This window comes from Ursus arctos, unplaced genomic scaffold (assembly GCF_023065955.2).
Source record: "Ursus arctos isolate Adak ecotype North America unplaced genomic scaffold, UrsArc2.0 scaffold_10, whole genome shotgun sequence".
NCBI classification, from domain to species: domain Eukaryota; kingdom Metazoa; phylum Chordata; class Mammalia; order Carnivora; family Ursidae; genus Ursus; species Ursus arctos.
In genome coordinates, this window is record NW_026622764.1 from 28,943,394 (window position 1) to 28,962,739 (window position 19,346).

A 19,346-nucleotide genomic window follows, 5' to 3' on the forward strand; every position below is an offset into this window, starting at 1 on the left:
TGCTAATCTTTTCCAAGTTTGAAAGAAAACACTAAGTCTGAAGGGTTGCATGGATAAATGAATATTTATAAAATTTACAAAATTTATAAAATTACAGATGAGCATTCATATATACAATGTTTACATAGCATAAGTGAACTTATAACTTATAACTCAGAAAGTTAATACATTTCCTTTTCACTTTTCTGAACTTTCCAGATTTTCTGCAATAAATATGTGTATTTTATGACAGAAGAAAAAACTTTCCAGAATACGAATTTTACAAAATGAATGTAGATAAATCAGGTCAACCAAGCCATAGTTTGAAGAATGGTGAACTGCCCTCATTTTTCTTCATGTTGTTAACAAAGAACTACATTCAATAGGAGGAGATCTTCCCTTTGTACTTTAATGCTTGGCAGCCAATCCAAAGTTGCTCAGCTCAAGGACAAAAGCTAATTCACTTTATATAATCAAACTGGGTGGGTTCTGAAAACAAATGTGCTGAAAGATAAACCTTTGCATAAATCATTCTTCTCTTGTTATACTAAGCTTCCATGAAACCATCCTGAACAAACAGATTTTAATTCCAGTTTAGACATCAACATCCAGGCAGGCTATTCCACTGATTAATGATGATAAAACTGAGTGGAAAGGGAAGCCATTTATGAAACAAACAATAGAACAATCAATCAAGCCTGGCGGATAAGATTCAAACACTGTCTAGTACTTGACTCTCTGGCACCACTCTGTGGAGCCCAGCTGAGCTGCTAAACACCTTAAAAGTAACACCAAAATGATCAGTGCTAAACAGTGTCAGTTAGAATGAGGACTCAAAGTTATAACGTGGTATCTACTGATCACCGCCAATGAGCTGGACTCTGTACATTGCACACTTAGCTTAAATTCTAATATCAAAATGCAAACACTTCTTTCTCCAACACACATCTGCCTCCTGCAACTGCCACACAGGCAAATTAATGGAGATCAGATAGGGAGTCAACACCCCTGCACCTTCTAAGTGACTTTTTGATTCCTTCTACCATGTGAAATTGGGTTTTTGTTTATAATTTTACCCATTTGGTGTTATGTATTATTTCATTATTCCTTCAAACTATGCTTACACTGGTCACCGCAAGAAGTCCAGGAACCCCATGTCAGCCCCCATCCCTTCGTAATCCCAAATGGCTCTGTGAGAAATGAAGCAATCCCTCCATGTCACTCTATCCCTAATCTAGCTTTCTGCGGCACTAATCACTATCTGATATACCATATGCTTCACTTATTAATTTGTCTTCTTCCTCTAAGATTTTTACCCCACTAAGGCAGAAATTTCTATTTGCTTTGTTTACTAACAAATTACCAGTGCATAGGCTCTGACATGTGGCAGGCAATCTATATACATTGTTTGAATAGGGGCGCCTCCATGGCGCAGTCTGGTTAAGTGACCGACTCTTGGTTTCAGCTCAGGTAATGATCTCATGGGTCGTGAGATCAAGCCCCATGTCAGGCTCCACACTCAGCGGGGAATCTGCTTGAGAGTCTCTCCCTCTGCCCCTCTCCACACTTGTGTGCATGCTCTCCCTCTCTCTCTCAAATAAAAAAATAAATCTTTAAAAAATTGTTTGAAAGGTGAATGAATGTATGATATTTTAAAAACCACTAGGAAGCCGAGGGGTTTCCACTAGGCAAGTCTTATCATAATAACCCTTATTCCACGTGGTAGAAAGTCAACAAAAGGATTTTGTGGTTGCTGAGAGTTTTCATTCCAATCATAAAACCAGGAAATGAGTAAAGTAACAGAGATGAGCTTCGGTTCCTTTGTGGTAGATTGAATTCAAAATCCCTCTTATTACCTGACCCCCATAGACCCTCACTCTGACTGGTCACAATGGGGTTCTTGATCCCCTGGGACTAGTGTGAGTTCAGAGCACCTGTTGTGCTATACTTGAAAGATCCAAGCATTTCCCTCTCCCAGTGCAGAGCCATTCCCATAGCTGATGGTCCCTTGGCTAAAGGCTAGAAGAAATGCACACTTGTAATATCATCACAGAATTCTTTTTCAAGAGTACCTAGGCTTCCTTTTCATGTCCAAAATTTAAGTTTAGATATTGGATAAAGGACCAAGACTTTTTTTTTTTAAGTCATGGTTCAAATTGGGCCTTTGGTTGACATTCCTAGAATTTGGGGATTTCGGTCGTTGTTGGTGTTGTTTTAGAAATCAAATGTTTTCTTGCTGGGCTGTACATATGTTTTATTTCTAGAGTACTCATGATTGATCATCAAATAGCAAAGATCTCTGGGGGTCAGACCATTGTGAATTGCCCACTGACTCATCTCTTCTTCCCCACCACCCACCCAAACCCCAACTGTCTCCAATGTTAACATCCTGATATGTGACTTCTGCCACCCTGGGATTCTAATTCCCCACTGAAATCAGAGTTCACTTTGACTGTATCTCCTCTCACTGAATTCTAGGTCCACAAAAAAGAGACTCCACAGACATTTCCTAAAATACTGGAATTCTCCTCACCAATGAATTTCTTAATGCATGACTCAGGGAGGCCTTGGCACCACAGCCAGGAGTTAAGGGAACTGACTGAACAACAAAAAAATTCCCTCTCATTTCCCTACATCTCTAAATCTTTTAATTTCTTCCTCTATATTATACAAGAAATGTCTAGGCCACTGTTGAATCCAAGTTCATCAGCAAACTACAAAAAGTAACTAAAATCCAACCCCAGTTGAATATAGAATTACATATAAGGCATGTACACATATTGACATATTCTTCTTGATCTAAATCACATTCTTTCATCCTTGGTCAACAATCCTCAAAATTCATTCCCCTGTGTATCATCCATCCAGAGTTTTGCAAATATAAGTTAATAAAATCTTGCAATTCCATTGGGTTGACTTTTTAATAGGCCCTGGGGCATGCTTATGCTGGGAGTGGGGTATGGGGCACAGTGCAGTGGCCTTTGATGATTTGAACATTGAGCAACACAATTCTTCTCACACATCTCCACCCCATGTTAAAACCTCTCCTTAGCACCCTGTTAGTTAAAATAGAAATTTCCATGTAAGAGACTGGAGAAAGGTATAAACTGATGTAAGCAACCTGGAGCATTAATCTTTGAGTGTAGGTTCCAATCATCTCAGCTCTGTGGCTGAAAGAGATTACACATTTCTATCTTAGGAAGTAACTAGTTTTCAGTTGGTGCCTTGAGCTGAGAACTAAAGACATAGAGTGTCATTTTCTTCTATTTAACTGTCCACTGCTATACCCCCCAGTCCTTGGATTCCTCACACCCCTCAACTGCCTTCTTGAAGCAATTACCTTGCCTCACAAACCAGCCTTCAATGGGACTGTCACTCAAGGGGATAACAGGTGATAATTTGATTAGCTGGTTTTTTTTTCACTAATTTCAGTGGCTTCACAGGTCCATTTCTTAATATCAGCTTGATTTCCACTTTCTCTTACCGCCTCCAAGGACAGGTAACAAACTATGTTCCCCCTGATTTTTCTGAAGGTCTATGGGCTGCAGTCTCTCCTGGAACAACTTTCAATAACAGGGCTTTTGGATGCAAATAAAAGAACCCAACCCCAGCTAATTAAAGGAGAAATGGAAATTATTTAAAAGATACTAGATAGCTCACATACTTTCTGCAAGGGCTAAAGAAGCGAACTTAGGGATTTTACAGCCAGAAACAATCTTTGAAAGCAAACCACAAGACTTGTCAAATAAAGACAGCCTGAAGCTCCTGCCAGGTACAGACACCACAGCACATTTGAGCAGCCTCAATGATCAGAAACTGCTGCCTAGGAAGCTGCTCCCACTGTTCCCCTCGGGAACCAAATGTGGCTGTGTATGCTGTCCCCAACCCCATATGTTGTCCAAATATATTCTGGACGGTCCTTGCTTCTTGGCATCACTAGTTACTGATTCACAGTCTGGAGAGCAGATGGATCTGATTAACAGAGCCTATATCCATGCCCCAACTGCAAGGATTCTAGAAAGGTGAGTGTTAGAAGATAAGGGAGGGACATTAAAGTATCCCACAAACTGATAAGGCGCTTTGAGACTGGAAAACCAACTAGGTGACTCCATACAATTCACAGAGTTTTATGCAGGGTAAGTTACTGATCAGGGATAGGGCAGGCAACAATCCAGCTGCTGCACAGCAGTTCTCAGGGAAGTCCAGACCTTAGTCTATAAATTTTATGGAGCAAGGGGATGGGGTTGAGGAGAGTGGGCTGTAGTAAGATCAAAGGGTTTGCATGCAGCTAATTGACAGCTAACCTTTAATTAGATCTTGTGGCACCACCTGTGCATCAGGAAAGGGAAAGACTATGTTATCTCTAACAGATTCATGGGAGGCCAAAGCAAGCCTCTCCCCATCCCAGCCTGGGCAGGCATTTCTAAGGTGTGTATATTAATCTCCAAGTGAAGAACATGCAGCCCCAAGACAGGTCATCAAGTGAACATGAGCAAAGTGGACAGCCACAAATGGGGTCAGTATTGTCAGCACTCCGACAGTGAGTTCTGGCAAAGCATCAAAAGGGAGAACATTTCCCAAACATAGAATATGGGTTCTGATGCTTGGATGGACAAAAACAAAATGGATAAAGGTCCACTACCCATGCTTCGTAAGAAACGGCAGGGGCTAAGGTGACACAATTGGGAGGTAACTTGAGATTAGTGAACTATGTTTTATACTATTTTTATTTCCCCACAGCATTATACCCACACAAACACATACAAATGCACACACACACACACACACACACACACACACTAAATGAACTAATATCCCAGATCTTATAAGTCAAAATGAAAGATAGAAATGCTGCATCCCATAGCAGTGAATCAAAGAATACATGAGTACAGGGTACATCACATTGACCTTGAAGTGGGTTCCTAGACGGCCTCCATTGATTGCTGCATGGTCACGGGTGTCTTATTCTGCATTATACCTGGCTCTAAGGGCCCACTGAACATAAAAGATAACAAATAGGTAATCACTATCATAAGCAACTCAACTAAAAGTTTCATCTGAAACAAGTCAATTCAAGGAGAAACACATGGTCGTATCTAGAAATAATACGATAGTAGCAAAAAGGTAATATATCTCTTGTACAAGTCAAAAAAAGGAGTCACACCAATAAAACTAATTTCAGTTAATAAAAATGAGACAAGAAATATTTTTTAAATACATATAGTTTTTAAAATTTCTTTGCAGTACTGAGGAGTACTCTTGCTAGATTAACTTCTAAAGTATAAACCTAACCATTTCACTATTTTCCTCAAATTCCTCATAGATTCTCAAAATAGACCCTAGACCTGTGGAATGGAGATTATACATGAAAAATAGGTCAATAAAACCCGATTTAAAATATTTTTTAAATTCCACCTCCACTTACCCAGTGGTTAGAAAATAAAGCTTTTCTACTGTCTCTACCAAATATTAATGATTCTATAATGATTCAACTAAGGCGAGGAAATATAGACTCCTATTTCTGTTCCCCCAGGATGGCCTTAGCAAGTCATTTGACCTTACTAAGTTCAGTTTCCACACTTGCAAAATAAAGAAATTGGACAAGATTCTTTCTAGCCCTGAAAGGTTGTCAGCTCTACTTGGCCAAAGTCTACTTGCCCATGCCCCACCCCCACCTAAAGTAGGTTTCATTTCCATTTGGCTTGATTGATCAAGGTAATCATCCAAAGAAGATAAAACACAAATTGTAAAGTTGCCAATTCTGAGTCACGAAAGCAAAAAATAATCTAGTTGTTCAGAATTTCCATAATGCTTTATTATATTTTCAAACAGTGTTTAGCCATTAATCAACACAAATCATAGTTGCAAACATGAAAGACCCAGAAATGAAGGAAACCATCATTGACAAAATTTACCTAGCAATTCCAAAACAGAGAAAATGACATTTAAAAATTGTGAGTGAATGATCCCATGGGTGCCTGGGCAAGCCACATGCATTGTGGGTACTGGGTTGTATAACAGAACACTTGAATGGGAGAGAGAGGCCACAATCTGGATTAAGCCCTACTTCTTGGGTCCTCATCGCCTCCTTGTCCTACTCACCCTGGCTCATTTGGAGCTGGGATGATGACAGTTACTCTCCCACCTGACACCCAGGGACCACTATTCTAACACTACCATATATCTCTCCTTATTACAATTAGATACAATTACAATTAGATACAATTCAACCCTCCCCGAGCATTTGTTATGCATGCCAATGTTTCATGTAACCCCCAAGCAAATTAATAATTGAAATCTTCCCCCCCTCATCCCTATCACCTCTCTGGCCTCTGCTCTCTCCCTTGTTCTGCTCCCGTCCCACTGATCTCTCTGCCCCCAAGGGTTCTCCACTCCCTCTGAGTGGGTGCTCAGGTCATGAGATCAGGGTTCTAGGATCAAGCCCCACGTCGGGCTCCCTGCTCAGCAGGGAGTCTGCTTCTCCCACTTCCTCTGCTCTTCCCCCCACTTGTGCTCTCTCTCTCTTCTGGGGAATCTTCTACTATGTAGATATGGGCATGGAACCCACATCCTACACAGTAGCCAATGAGCCAGTATTCTCCCTCCCTGACTAACCTGGCTATGGAGCAAGTATGTCACTTGGCCTTGGCTAGTCAGACAAGTACAGGGACAGCTGAAGGCCACCCCTACCAAAGGAGCAGCAGTGGAGGCAGCAGGCTAAACATACTGCTCCTCATGTATAACTTTTGCTGTGCTCCCCACTGCAGACCTGTTCAGAGCACCTTGGTTCCTGCCTCTTCTCTAAGCCAGGTCTTTTGGTCCCTATAGATATCTGAGCCACAGACACCCTTCCAGCAAATATTCTGTTGAGGTTAAATTAGCCAGAATCATTTTCTATTGCTTGCAAACAGGAATCCAACCAGGACTCAGACACCATGTCGTTTTGGCTCTCACATACGAGCTGCCTTTGGCTACGGCCCTTACATCTGCTGCTTTGGCTACAGCCCCTCTCCATAATGCAATCCCTTGAAGCCAGGGTGGCAGGGCCACATAACTGAAAACACGGCAGCTTCTGTCAAAGAAGCCACCTGTGGCCTCTGTGTTCAGGAGGGAGCTGGGAGCTGTCACTTGGACTCTGATGGACCCTAAATCAATACCCTAAATCATACTCAGATGTATGCAAGAGAAGAGACAAAGGGGGAGCAAGGGCTCTGAGGAAATGGGAAGTGGAGGGACTGGTCCTGCAAAATCAGAAGAGTCTCTTCATCCCCAACCCCAACCCTGTTTCTGAGATTGCAAATGTAGGTGTGTTTATAGAGTGAAAGGAACTTTGAAGGATTTCTTGTTAATAGAGTCTACTTCCTCCGTGAGGTAAGAGCCAAGGTAATCTGGTGATAGTGACTGTGGGCAGTTATGGGGTGGATTTGAAGAAAGGGATGAAAATTTGGAAAACCCACAATGAGAAACTGGAGAGGGGGCCTACTGGGAACTGACCAAAGGACCACTGAGCTGCTTTGAGGCAACTGTTTGTATCTGCATTCACTAATAGCAATAAACTACTCCACAGGGAGTTTTTGAACAAGGATCCAGACAAAGGATAACAACAAGCTTTCCCTAAAACTTTTTCAGTGCAAAAACAGGGGCTTGGCAAAATCTAGCAAATTTCACAAAACAGAAAAACCTTTAACCTAGCTTCTCAATTTTGCAATTTTGCAGCTCAGGGACTTTTCAGAGTGAACTCCTTTGCCAGCCCGGAAGGCAGTAATTACTGGAATAAAAAAAAAAAGTATGAAACAATAGAATTTTTTTCTTAAGGAATCTGGATTCTGTCTGATTCAGTTCTTTTTGAGATGAAAAACTTGGTCCACTTTGTATGTGAAAGTATAAAAGAAAATATAGACCAAAGATGTTAGGGGCCTCTACAGAAATATTAAGTAGTGATAGTCGTATTGACAAATTTATTCAAAGTGGCCATTATTATTGGAGGAAAATGCAGCCACCAAAAGGATCCTTGCTGAAAATCAGTCGGACAGTGAAAAGCTCATCTCTAAAATCTAGAGAATAACATGGTTTGGGTGTGGTTATGTTTGATGATTCAGCACACGGAATTAAATCTTAGAATGCCCTGCCTGCTGGTCCTGGAAGCAACCGAACTGATACATAAATTGCAGACTGTGTCTTAGATTGCTAGTTAGATGCATGAAGGAAAGATGTGCTTCTGACATGTTAGAAGAAAATGAACAATCGCTCTGCATCTGTTGGCATGTCCTAAAAGAAGACGGCATCTGGATAAAATTCAACGTGTAATTTTAGCTTTTGTCACATTTTGAATAAAAATAGTTGGCTGAACAACTACCTATTTAAATTATTGAAAGTGGGTGATTACAAATCAGCGTCCTGGCTGATAATTAGAGTGGCAGTAGAAATTATTCAGAGTATGAAGAGCTTGGATAGGATTCCAGAAGTAGTTTTCCCTTAAATTGAGTGGTTGCAGACAAAAGCAGTTTGTTCTTCAAAAAATGAGTATTCTTACGCTATCACATTCATTGACGGAGGCTGCACAGACGTGGGTTAATTGACTTAACATTTCAGAGGTTTGGGGTTTTCAAACTGCAGCAAAGATGAACCAAAATAGAGATTAAAATTCATCATTATTTTCTTGTTCTTTTCAAACACGAAAACATCACATTCTTAAAGGACAACTCCCCTCACCCAGGTTTTCTTTTGAGACATGGTAAAGAAACAAAAAGATAAACTCTCTTTTTGACACATAATATGATTCAGAACAGCCACTAGAGGACAGTCAAAACACAGTCCTTAGATCAGTAGCTACAAATGAAAGGATTTTAAAAAGCATTTGATTGTTTAGAGAGAAAAAGATTGTTAGAGAGAGAGAGACCGAGACCGAGATAGAGATGGAGAGACAGAGAGACATCTTCTTGATCACATGAATGTAACAATGGGAAAAAGCAGTAAAAATGTCCCACAAGCCTGCCAGGATTTTTACTGGCACCCATTTCCAGGACAGCGCAATGACAGTGTGCTGTCTGCCCCGTGCCTTGGGGACAAGAATTGTAGGACAGTGATTCAGCACATATGACGTAATGAGGTCAGTTCCCCAACACACTCTGATTTCAAACACTGCCTCCAAAACAGCAGAGGATCAAGGATAACATCCAAAACACAAATCACTGGTGTCTGCCTTATGGAGCATTCACAGGCAGCTGCAATGGTAGGTCCGTCACTGTGTGTATGTGCTTTTAATGTAAGCGATGTCTTTTTAGATTCCAAAGTCGGAATGACTACTTGTTTAAAAAATTCCCATGGCTCCATTTAACCCACGCTATTTGTGGGAGGTGAGGAAGAGATGACTCACATGATTGCTAAAACGCATGTGAAAATGCAGATAAAATGGTGACAGACATTGAAGCACTCAGCTTAGTCTTTAAAAATCTCTCCAAAAAGAGAATCAGGCTAGGAGTGAGGAAGGCATGAAGAAAAATTAATCCTATGCATTATGAAGATTTCCACACCTTAAAGCTAAGAAGTATTTTAAGGTCCTAGGCATCTGATATGTTCCATTATTGCCAGTCTATAATTTTTCTCTTAGCCATTCTAAATGAGAAAAATCTGTACACTATGATGTCACATTCAAGAAGCTTTCCAGTTCAGCTGCTGCTGAATTAACCATGGAAATGTGGCTATAGATCTAGTTTGCAAATGTCAAAGGGAACTAAATCTTCTAGGCGTAAGTAAGATGAATAAAGACAAGTCAGGACCAACACATTTTGATTTCCTGAAGCAGAGCTTGGCCAGCCGGTATTAGGACTTCTGTGAACAGCACCCTGGCTCCTTGGAGGAAAAGGCTCTAAGCACTTTGAGCTGACTCAATGGGAAATAACTACATCCTTGTTCCTTCGGACTGAGAGACTGATCTAACTTGTTGACAGTAAAAGGGAGCAAGGGTGATACTTAGGTCTCAGATACTTAAATTTCCAACCATTTGTCTGAAATACAGCTGAGATTAATTTATTGAGCAAATTTACTTCTATTTTTGTAAGTAAATACTTATTTTTCATATGAATGCACAGAAAAACAAATCATTTAGCCTAACAAGACATTTTACGATGAGTCTTCTCACCACGTTTTATTCAAATCTCCTGTCTCATCATTTAGGTGACCCTGGCTTTGCCTTTCCTTTTCCTTTCATAAAGCGGATTTGCACAGGGGCAGTAGAATCAAGCATGTCTTAAATATTTGGCCCCTTGGGTTCACTGGAGTCATTCTACTTACTGTAAGAGACAGGGGAATTTGAATTAGTGATTCCTAAGATTCCTTAAGAGGCCTTCATACGCGGTAGTGGTTCTGAGCACCAAAGGGTTTTTGTAGATCTGGTTCTACCACCGGCAAAGAACCTAGCCTGTAACTATGTAACTTACAGGACAGGTTGTGAAATAAATTAGTCATATACAAAGGTAAAAGGTCAGATCCTAACGTGCCTGCAAGTTTGAGATTTTTAAGCCCAGCTCAAATATGCAGATTCTTCTCTGAAACCCTAGTGTCACCAGGAGAGCTATGTACTCCTTCAGTTCCTAATTGTATCTTTCATACGGCTCTGTCCATCTTATATTATAGTTACTGTACATTCCTAAAAAGCAGGGCTGTGTCTCACACATCACTCAATTGCCCTGATCGTCTTGCACGTTTGTAACTCAATAAATATTGACCAGAGAATGAGATCGCAAGGTAGAAGGTAAGCAAGAGATGGGACTCACCCAGCACATCTCCCTGGGCACTTTCCTTGAAAGGCAGTTTAATCTTCCATCCAGAGGCAAGGCCCAGAGTTCCATGGATGGTTCTCTTTGTTCCCAGGTGTCCGTGCTGCCTCAGGCCATGCCCTCCAGACACAGGAGCTGTTCGGCCTCCTTTGCGAAGGATAGTCAGCCTTGAGGTTCTTGAACTGCTGGACAATGTTAATTGATATTCCTCAAAAGGATGTATTGACTGGGTCGTGTCTTGCATAGCATTTCTCATGGCGGAGGTGCTCTGTACAGGAGGAAGGAAGGGAAGAATGATTCTATGGGATGATATTAATCTCTAGTTTCTTATATATCATCAGAATTTTCCAAATCAAATCTGCCAGACTGCTGGCATAGGCCATGTGGTGCTCTGCTCTGCAGCCTTCCTGTCCCTTCCATCCTCACACTCTATGCCATTTGAATGAGTCATTTTGCTCCCATGATGGTATTTTATAAAGTTGAATGTTTTAGGAAGAAGTTGGGTTCTTTGATCCTAATCTGGTTTGTAGCTCTGTTTCTACTTATTCTCTCCAGGCTCTGCTCTTCTTCCCAAACCTCCTCCAGGTTTTGGTGTTTGTGAAATTGCTTGTTTTTTCATTATTTTTAATATGTGCTCCACCAGAACCCCATAGTACTCCTGTATGAGGGGCTAATGTTGACAGACCAGAGGCGGTGAGCTGATATAACCAAAAGAAAAGAAAAATAATTAAACCTGATGCCAAAACAAACACTGAAATAAAATTCTGCTTGTTTATTTTTTTCACAGTTGGGAGGACCCAAAATTTAATAGGCTCCATTGTTTAACAAAACAGTAGTAAAATGGTCATAAAAAAAGTGTGGGTGTGTTTATGTACTAAGTATGATTTGTCCTCCCTCCTCCCTCCCTTCTTTCTTTCTCACTCTTTCATTTGTTCTTTCATTCTTTCATGATAACACACGTAAGCAGATCAAACAAAGGAGCTTTTCTCCTTTTGAAAATATGAAAAATGAGATAAATGGGAAGGGTCAGATGTCCTGTAAAAATTGCAGAAGTGTGACTGAATTGTCATCAGTGGATACTATAATATTCCTAACTGTTTTGCATGAGAAACATTTAATATATTGTCAGGGTCACAATTCCAGTATATCGACCATGTATATTTTAACTTTCAGTACAATTTCATATGTCTGAATTCATTTCCTTAACCCTGTCTGTCAAAATGTAATGGTTTGTCAAAGGTAAGAGTCTTTGAAGACTTTGTATATACCCTTTACAGCAGCCATACTTTATCTTAACATTTTAGTTAGAGTCATTTGATTAATAGAAATAGAGGCTCACTCATGACATCTGTGCTAGCCATGAGTTAGTTGTTCACCAAATGATTTTTCCTTTCTTTCCAAGTACACTGCTGGGCGACATGTCGTAGCCACTTTTCCAATTGGATGTAGCCTGTAACTGGGTGTTGGTCAGTGGAATACGAATAGAATGAACAGCATATGAATAGTCATATACTACTTCCAGGCCTCACATACACAGTTTTCTCTTTTTTCCACTTGTACACATTCAATAGAGAAATCTAAGGATCAAGAAAAGGATCTAAAGCCTACATTGCTATTTGGAGGACAGCTGCCCAGTAAAGCCAGCCAGCTAGGCTAATACGAGTGACAAACTTTTATTATGGATTTCCAATCCAGATTTCAAACTTTATAACTTTGATACTCTGAGTTATAGCAGTTGGCCTGTCCCAACCAATACATCAGTCTGAGAAAACTGATGTTATTCTAAAGATCTTCACAGATGGGAGCTGGAATGGGAAACCCAAGCTACTGGGAATTGCTGTCACTATAGAGACCTGCTGTTTTCTCTCTCTCTGTGTCACTCATTCTCAAAGCATCAGCCTAACATAAGATAGCCATGGCAAAGACATTGTTGTAAATATTCAATTCAAAAAACATTTAGTAAGCCAAACTATGTGCTAGAAACCAACACGAAGGGTCATCTTTAGTTAACCACTAGATGGGAGTGGTAAGTGGTTCTTATGAGAGCCAGAAAATAATACAGCTTAATAAGACAATTAACTAAAGGCTTTGGTAGGGGAAATAAACCAGGCATGAAGAAATGGGAGAGAAAGGGAGGAGGACACCAGAAGAAGGAGGTACAGAATGAAGGTAGGAAGCAGAGCTTGGAGGGATTTCTTGAGGTACTCCAGAGGATTTTCAGGGGACCCTGAGGTCCAGCCCAGGAATGGGGAAGAAATAGTAACAAGCACCAATCTGACATCTGTTACCTTCAGCCTTCTATTCATTCTTCCCATCTTCTTTAATCTTTCCTCATAAATCTTATTTTCTAACCATGTAAAGATCATTTCATTCCCTTTGCTCTTTTAAAATAGGTAGGCTATTTCTTGGCTTTACTTTCCATTATAATCCCCTAAACTGTATTCAAGATAAAAGGCTAACCAGAGGAAGCACCTCCCAATACTTTACAAAGCCATGCTCCATAGTTATACCTCACCGTATCTCACCGTATCTGGTGGGAAACTTGGAGGGACTGTCAAACCAATCAAGCAATAGCAATTTCTGGATCAATTTCGGCAATGGTGAAGCGCAGAACACCATGCAGAGTCTTGGATTTCTATGCAATACTTTTGGTAGGATATAAAAAAGAAAGAAAAATCCTGCCTTAATTATTGTGATTTTCTGTAGTTGGCTGCCACTGAGCAAGGTTGAGCAATTTATTTCTCTGAAGGGAACACCCATCTTTCTGGGAAAATTTAGGCACATTCCTTCCTAGAAAAGAAGGGAAAGAATAAGTGGCCTTTGGCAGAATTTTAAGACCTGTCTAAAAAAATGACATTTCATAATGATAACATGGTGTGGCAGTGAAAATCTTGATTTCACATTGCCGACTGTCTCCAAAAGATCCACAGTGTTTTTGCAAATAAATCATTTCATCCAAAGATGCTTATTTTGGTAATAGCCTCACTTGTAGAGCCAGGTAGACTGGTCTGTTCGAGGCTTCCTGGGAAATATTGTAAGCTTAGAGCTGGTGCTTTTATTCAGGAAATAACCAGACAGAGGTTGGAATCATAATGTTATCCCTTTTGAGTCAAAGGGCCTTGAACAGACTAGGTTAACTGCCTTCTGCATCTGTGAAATGGGAGTAGCTTGCTAGACCACATTCCTTTCCCCTTCACACTTTTGATATTTATCATTCTCCCCAGTAGGTCAAGGTGGGTTCTCTTTGTTTCCATCCTCACCCTCAGTGGAGAGGGGTCTTTTAGCATAGTATTCAGAACTTTCCTGACCTCCCAATCTAAAGGAAACATTCAGTTCCCCATCACATTGCTCTGGTTTATTTTGTCCATAGACTTCATCATAACCTGAAATTATCTTTTTAAAAATAATTTATTGGCTCACTCACCAAGCATTTGCACTCCCCCATACATACACACACATTAGAGCATAAGCCCCATATCTGTTTTTATCACTGTATAGGACAGTAACTAGCACACAACAGGCATTTAATTAAGTGAATAAATCCAAGATGTGCTATGTGAAGTGATCAATATTAGCTTTTGTTGAACTTTATGGATGCTTCCCAAGAATGGGAATACAATGCAAAGAGAACTTACTAACATAAGTGAAAGTAGTGCATTGACAAAAAGTCAGGACTAAGGGAGAGGGCAGAGGATGACGTGGAAATGAAGATGAGACAGGAGGAGACAAGGGAGGAAGGACTCTGTGAGCCTCTGCTGAGAGCAAAGTTGCCAGGGACCAGAGGCAACCAAGGAGAGCAGGATAGAAACATCTGTACTTTCCTTTGAACTTCAAGGATATTCCTAGTAGACATGAGTAAGCCTGGAGCTATTCTTGCTGGACTTCCTAGCCATTTGGAATGGATTGAGGTGTTACAACTGTGATACTTATGTCTAGTGGTGTTGTAAGGATTAAAGTGGGTTCATGTATGAAATACCATAGTACCCTGATAAAGAGTATGCAGTGGCCTCAACTCCTTGGAACCCTTCTCTCCTGGGCATCTTCAGCATCTTCTCTCCCCCTCATTATTCCCCATCAGCATTCAGACATATGCTCATAGCTCCTATCTTTTGAATAATCTTTTCGCCCTTGCATTTATCTCTATTTATCTCTGTTTCTCTGTTCCCCCTCACAACTAAACTTCTGGAAAAAAACAAAAACAAACAAACAAACAAAAAAACCCACCCCACTCCATTACTGATTGACCTACCACAATCTAGTTACAGAAAATGCTCTCGCTAAGGCCCCAAGTTACCCCTTTGTTGTCAAAAACAAGGAGCCATTCAGACCCTTTCTCTCCTACCTCTTTGCAGCATTCAACATTCTTGAGCACTTGCTTCTTAAAACCCTTTTCTCTTGGATTTTTTGATACCACTCACCGGGTTCCTCTCCTACTAGTCTGGTTGCTCCTTCTCATGCCCCATTGTTGATTTTTCCTCTTCTGCCTGATTTTTAAATGTTGAAATTCCCCAACAAGGCTAAAGGCCAGCCTCTGACCTTCTTTTCTGTCTTCATTCTTTAAGTATCCTCATCCATTCCTATGCTTTAAATCCATATGTATTATAACTCCCAAATTAATAGCCTCCAAATTTATATCCCAGCTCCAGATCTGTGTATCCAAATGTCTACTTGACGTGTCCACTTGGATGTCCACTTGGACATCACAAACTTAATGTGTCTAAAATGGAATTCTTGCTGTCCCCTCACCCCAGCCCAAATCAATACCCACCTCTTCCAGTCTTCTTTGTCTTGGCAAGTGACACCTCCATTCGCCCAGAAAATAGCAAGCCTCTCCCTCTACTGCTGTGGCCAATCCTTTACTAAGCCCTGCCAGTCTTCTATCCAAATTAAATTTTGACTCCATCTCTTTCTCTTCATCTCCACTTCCTTCACTCTGGTCTTTTCTCCATCATCTCTCATCAGAAATGCTTTTTATTTTCTTCCAATTTTGCACAACTCCAATTCATTCTTTGAATTCCTTTTATATCCTAGAATGATAATTTAAAAATTAAATTTGATTATATCACTCCCCAGCAAATAGAATAACATTTGTCTTTTCCATGGCCCATTCAGAATAATCTAGCCTCTGCTGCTTCTAAAGCTGTATCTCGTCTTAATCTCTTATCCCTTGCCATGCACTAAGCATATAGTCTTTTTCTACCCTTCACATTTGCCTGTACCTATGTACAACCCGTTTCCTCTAGATGGGATACTTCCACATCCCCTTCACCTGTCTACTCCAGTAACTCTTCAGGTTTCCATTCAAATATTCCCTGATTCATTAACTTATATTAGACCTTCCCCCATTTTTTTCCTGAACTCTGTTCTTCTCTTTTATACAATCTAACACACCTTGTAATTATATACCTATAATTATCTATTTCAATAGATATAACCTATGGTTATCTATATCAATCTGAAATTATATATAGCATATACTTAATATGCATATGATAGACTGTATACAATATTACATATAATTTTATATCTGGTATATTTAAATATATATAACATAAAGATACACAGATAGATAGAAGTATATCTGTAATTACATAGATGTACATGTGATTGTTTCCCCAACTAGACAGTAGGAATTGTATGTTTTCCCCACAATTGTATATCCCACCCCTGACACAGTGCGTGACACAATATGCATACAATAAATATTTGTTTCGTGAAAGAATATCATTACTTAGTAGTAGTAACACAAATATGTGCAGTAGTATAGACCCAAATCCCTTTTCTTAGTCCCTTATAGCCAGAGGTGCTTGGGAATTCAGAAATGTTCTGATTTTTGTGTATATATCACATTATGGAACACTCCTGGCAGGCTCTAGGGCAGCATCTGTAATCAAACACTAATATTTCCACAGTTCAATGTACAAATATTTATAATAAGTAGAACTAGTTAAAACTCTGAATAGTCACATCAGGTCTGCTCCAATAACATTATCAAAGAAGTTGTGAAAACAAAGTCTGAATTTTCAGGGGAGTTTGGATTTGAGAATTGCCTGTAAAGCACTGAGGAGCTGTCCTATCTTTGCCATGATATCTGGCTTTCATAGGAAGTGCCCACAGAAGAGTTCACTTTCACTATGTGAAAAAGTGCTTGACATTTACTCAGACTGACCCAAAATAAACTGGAACCATTCATGGGGAAATAACTGACTCCCAATGGACTCCAAACAGACAGCATTTCCACCATGAAATTCACTTTCACTGACATAACCATCTGGGAGCACTTGAAACTCTACATTTTGCAACAGATTTGGGAGGAAAAAATTATTATAAGGAATCATGTCCAAGGCCAGGGTCACTGCTGCCCGAGATGTATTTAACATTAAAAGTTTCGCCTCACCCGTCCCTGCCCCTGCAGACACTCGTGACTTACAGGACTTCTCTAATAACTTTACTGAGCTTCTGAGTGTCTTTGTGCTTACATTATAAATGCTTTCACCTTTAAATTCAGGACAATGTTACAAGTTATTGGCTATTCTTCATGATGGTTATATTTTACTCTAAATTGTTTTATCTATAAAAGAATTAAACATTTATGAAAATTTTCTGCCAAAACATAAGTAATAGCAAACTCATCATAAAAAAGGGGACTACTGAGGAAAAATTCAAGGTGCCTTATATTCTGTCAAAAATATGTCTAGGTGCTTGGTGTCCTCTTTCCTCTTATCTTTTACCACCCACCTGGGGTGGGGGTAGTTACTATTCTAAAATAAATATTATGCAAGTTTTTGGATGAGAATCTGAATTTTAAAACTTGATCGATCATTGTAACTTTACTTTAAAAAAATGGAAAAATTACTCTCACTTTAGTATTATTGGCATGACACTTTGACACATAAAGGCATTAATGAGAGTTATATAACAGAAAATAAATAGAAAAATAAACAACTTTTCAGGGCATTATTAGCTTACTGTAAACACCATAAAAAGGTAAAAGAACAGAAGGATTTGGTCAAATATTCATAGGGGAACAAGAAGCATATCATCAATAAGTTGGGTTCCCTTTAACAAGTAAGAAAATATTTTATAAGCATCTTTAACTTGATGCCAAAATGTGCATTTTAAAATACATTCAATAAGAAGAAATGGTAATATCGCATCTTTAATATAAACTGTCGTGCGTGTAATCTCCCAAAAGGCAATTTTCCAAGATGGTGATATTATTTTTCTTAATTTACCTTCCATGTTTTTAATTGTAAAACAAACACAAGATGCAACTTAGAGATAATTCTATTTTATCTGAATTCAAAGCTACAAACATGTGTCTCAAAGCTAATGGCCTACCAAACGAGACATCTTAAGAGACAAAAACCCACTGGTGACATTTTATTCAGACTTAAAGCAGCTGAGACACAGAATTTTGGAGAAACGAGACTTATTTCACTCTTAAAATTAGGAAAAGGGATAAACATGAAGATGCAGTTGAAGTCGTTTTAAATTTTCTCTTTATATTTATTTTTTAATTGGGTTAAAACAGACATAACATAAAATTTGCCATTTTAACCATTGTTAAGTTTACAGTGCTATATATTTCAGTACATTCACACTCTTACCCAACCTTCACCACTATTCATCTCCAGAACTTTTTCATCTTCCCAAACGGACGCCCTGCACCCATGTCTCCCCATGTCCCTCTCCTCCAGCCCTTGACAGTTACCATTCTACTTTCTGTTTCTGTGAATCGGACTATTCGAGGTACTTGCATAAGCAAAATCATACAATATTTGTCCTTTTGTGACTGGCTTCTTTCACTTAGCATAATATCCTCAAGTTTCACACACATTGTAGCACGTGTCAGAATTTCCTTCCTAAGGCTGAATAAATAGACCACTTATGTATATATCACATTTGCTCCTTCATTTGTCTGTTGATGGACATTTGAGTTAATTCTACCCTTTGGTTATTGTGAATTATGTTGCTTAAATTCTTTTTTTAAAAACACATAAAATATTGGCTTGAAAAATTTCCCAACAGAATAAAAATGACACCCTTTGCTTCAAAAGGAAGTCTATTTTATCAGCGAAGAAACTCTTTTTCATTACCTTTCACAAGTTAAACGTTGTTTCGTTAAATGAAAAGTGCACTGTCCTCCTAACTACCTTCCCTCCAAATCACCAAACGTAGTTTTAGAATTCATGTAATATAAGGACTGTAATAAGACATTCTCCTGCTGTTACTAAATTTGCCCTCTGAAAGGTAACAAGCATTTGCCAAATTCACCAAGTTAGTAACAAGAATAGAGGACAAATCCTCATCTCCTAACTTTCCAGGGAATTAAGTTTACAACAATGCTGTGAACAATGCTGTAAGCTTCAGAATCACAAGAACCCAAATAACAGGTAGATTCTAGAATGAAGTTAGGTCTACCTTAAACATCACATAAGGAGGTTTATTATTAAGACTTCACCTTATGGTCCCTTGTAATGATGTTTTGAAAGACAGACTCCCCAGATTTTCTCATAAAGGGTGTGGTATGGAAGACACCTTAGGGATCATCTTAGGCAATTCCTCATTTTACATCAGACCAAGAAG

The 19,346-nt window shown here is 39.4% G+C and overlaps 1 protein-coding gene across 12 annotated transcripts in view; it reads right to left on the bottom strand.

Moving 5' to 3' along the window:
- The window catches only part of SCEL (sciellin), a 279,618-nt gene that overhangs the window by 140,058 nt on the left and 120,214 nt on the right, over positions 1-19,346 (bottom strand). For 9 of the 12 annotated variants that reach the window (XM_057307913.1, XM_057307882.1, XM_057307918.1 and 6 more), the window contains 2 exons: positions 15,526-15,784; positions 10,755-11,025 (listed from right to left, as the gene is read on the bottom strand). The gene's annotated coding sequence lies outside the window, so the exon portion shown is untranslated. Of the gene's footprint in view, positions 1-10,754; positions 11,026-15,175; positions 15,228-15,525; positions 15,785-19,346 lie in introns of those variants that run through there. The other 3 variants (XM_048215675.2, XM_057307895.1, XM_057307899.1) reach the window with 2 other exon arrangements.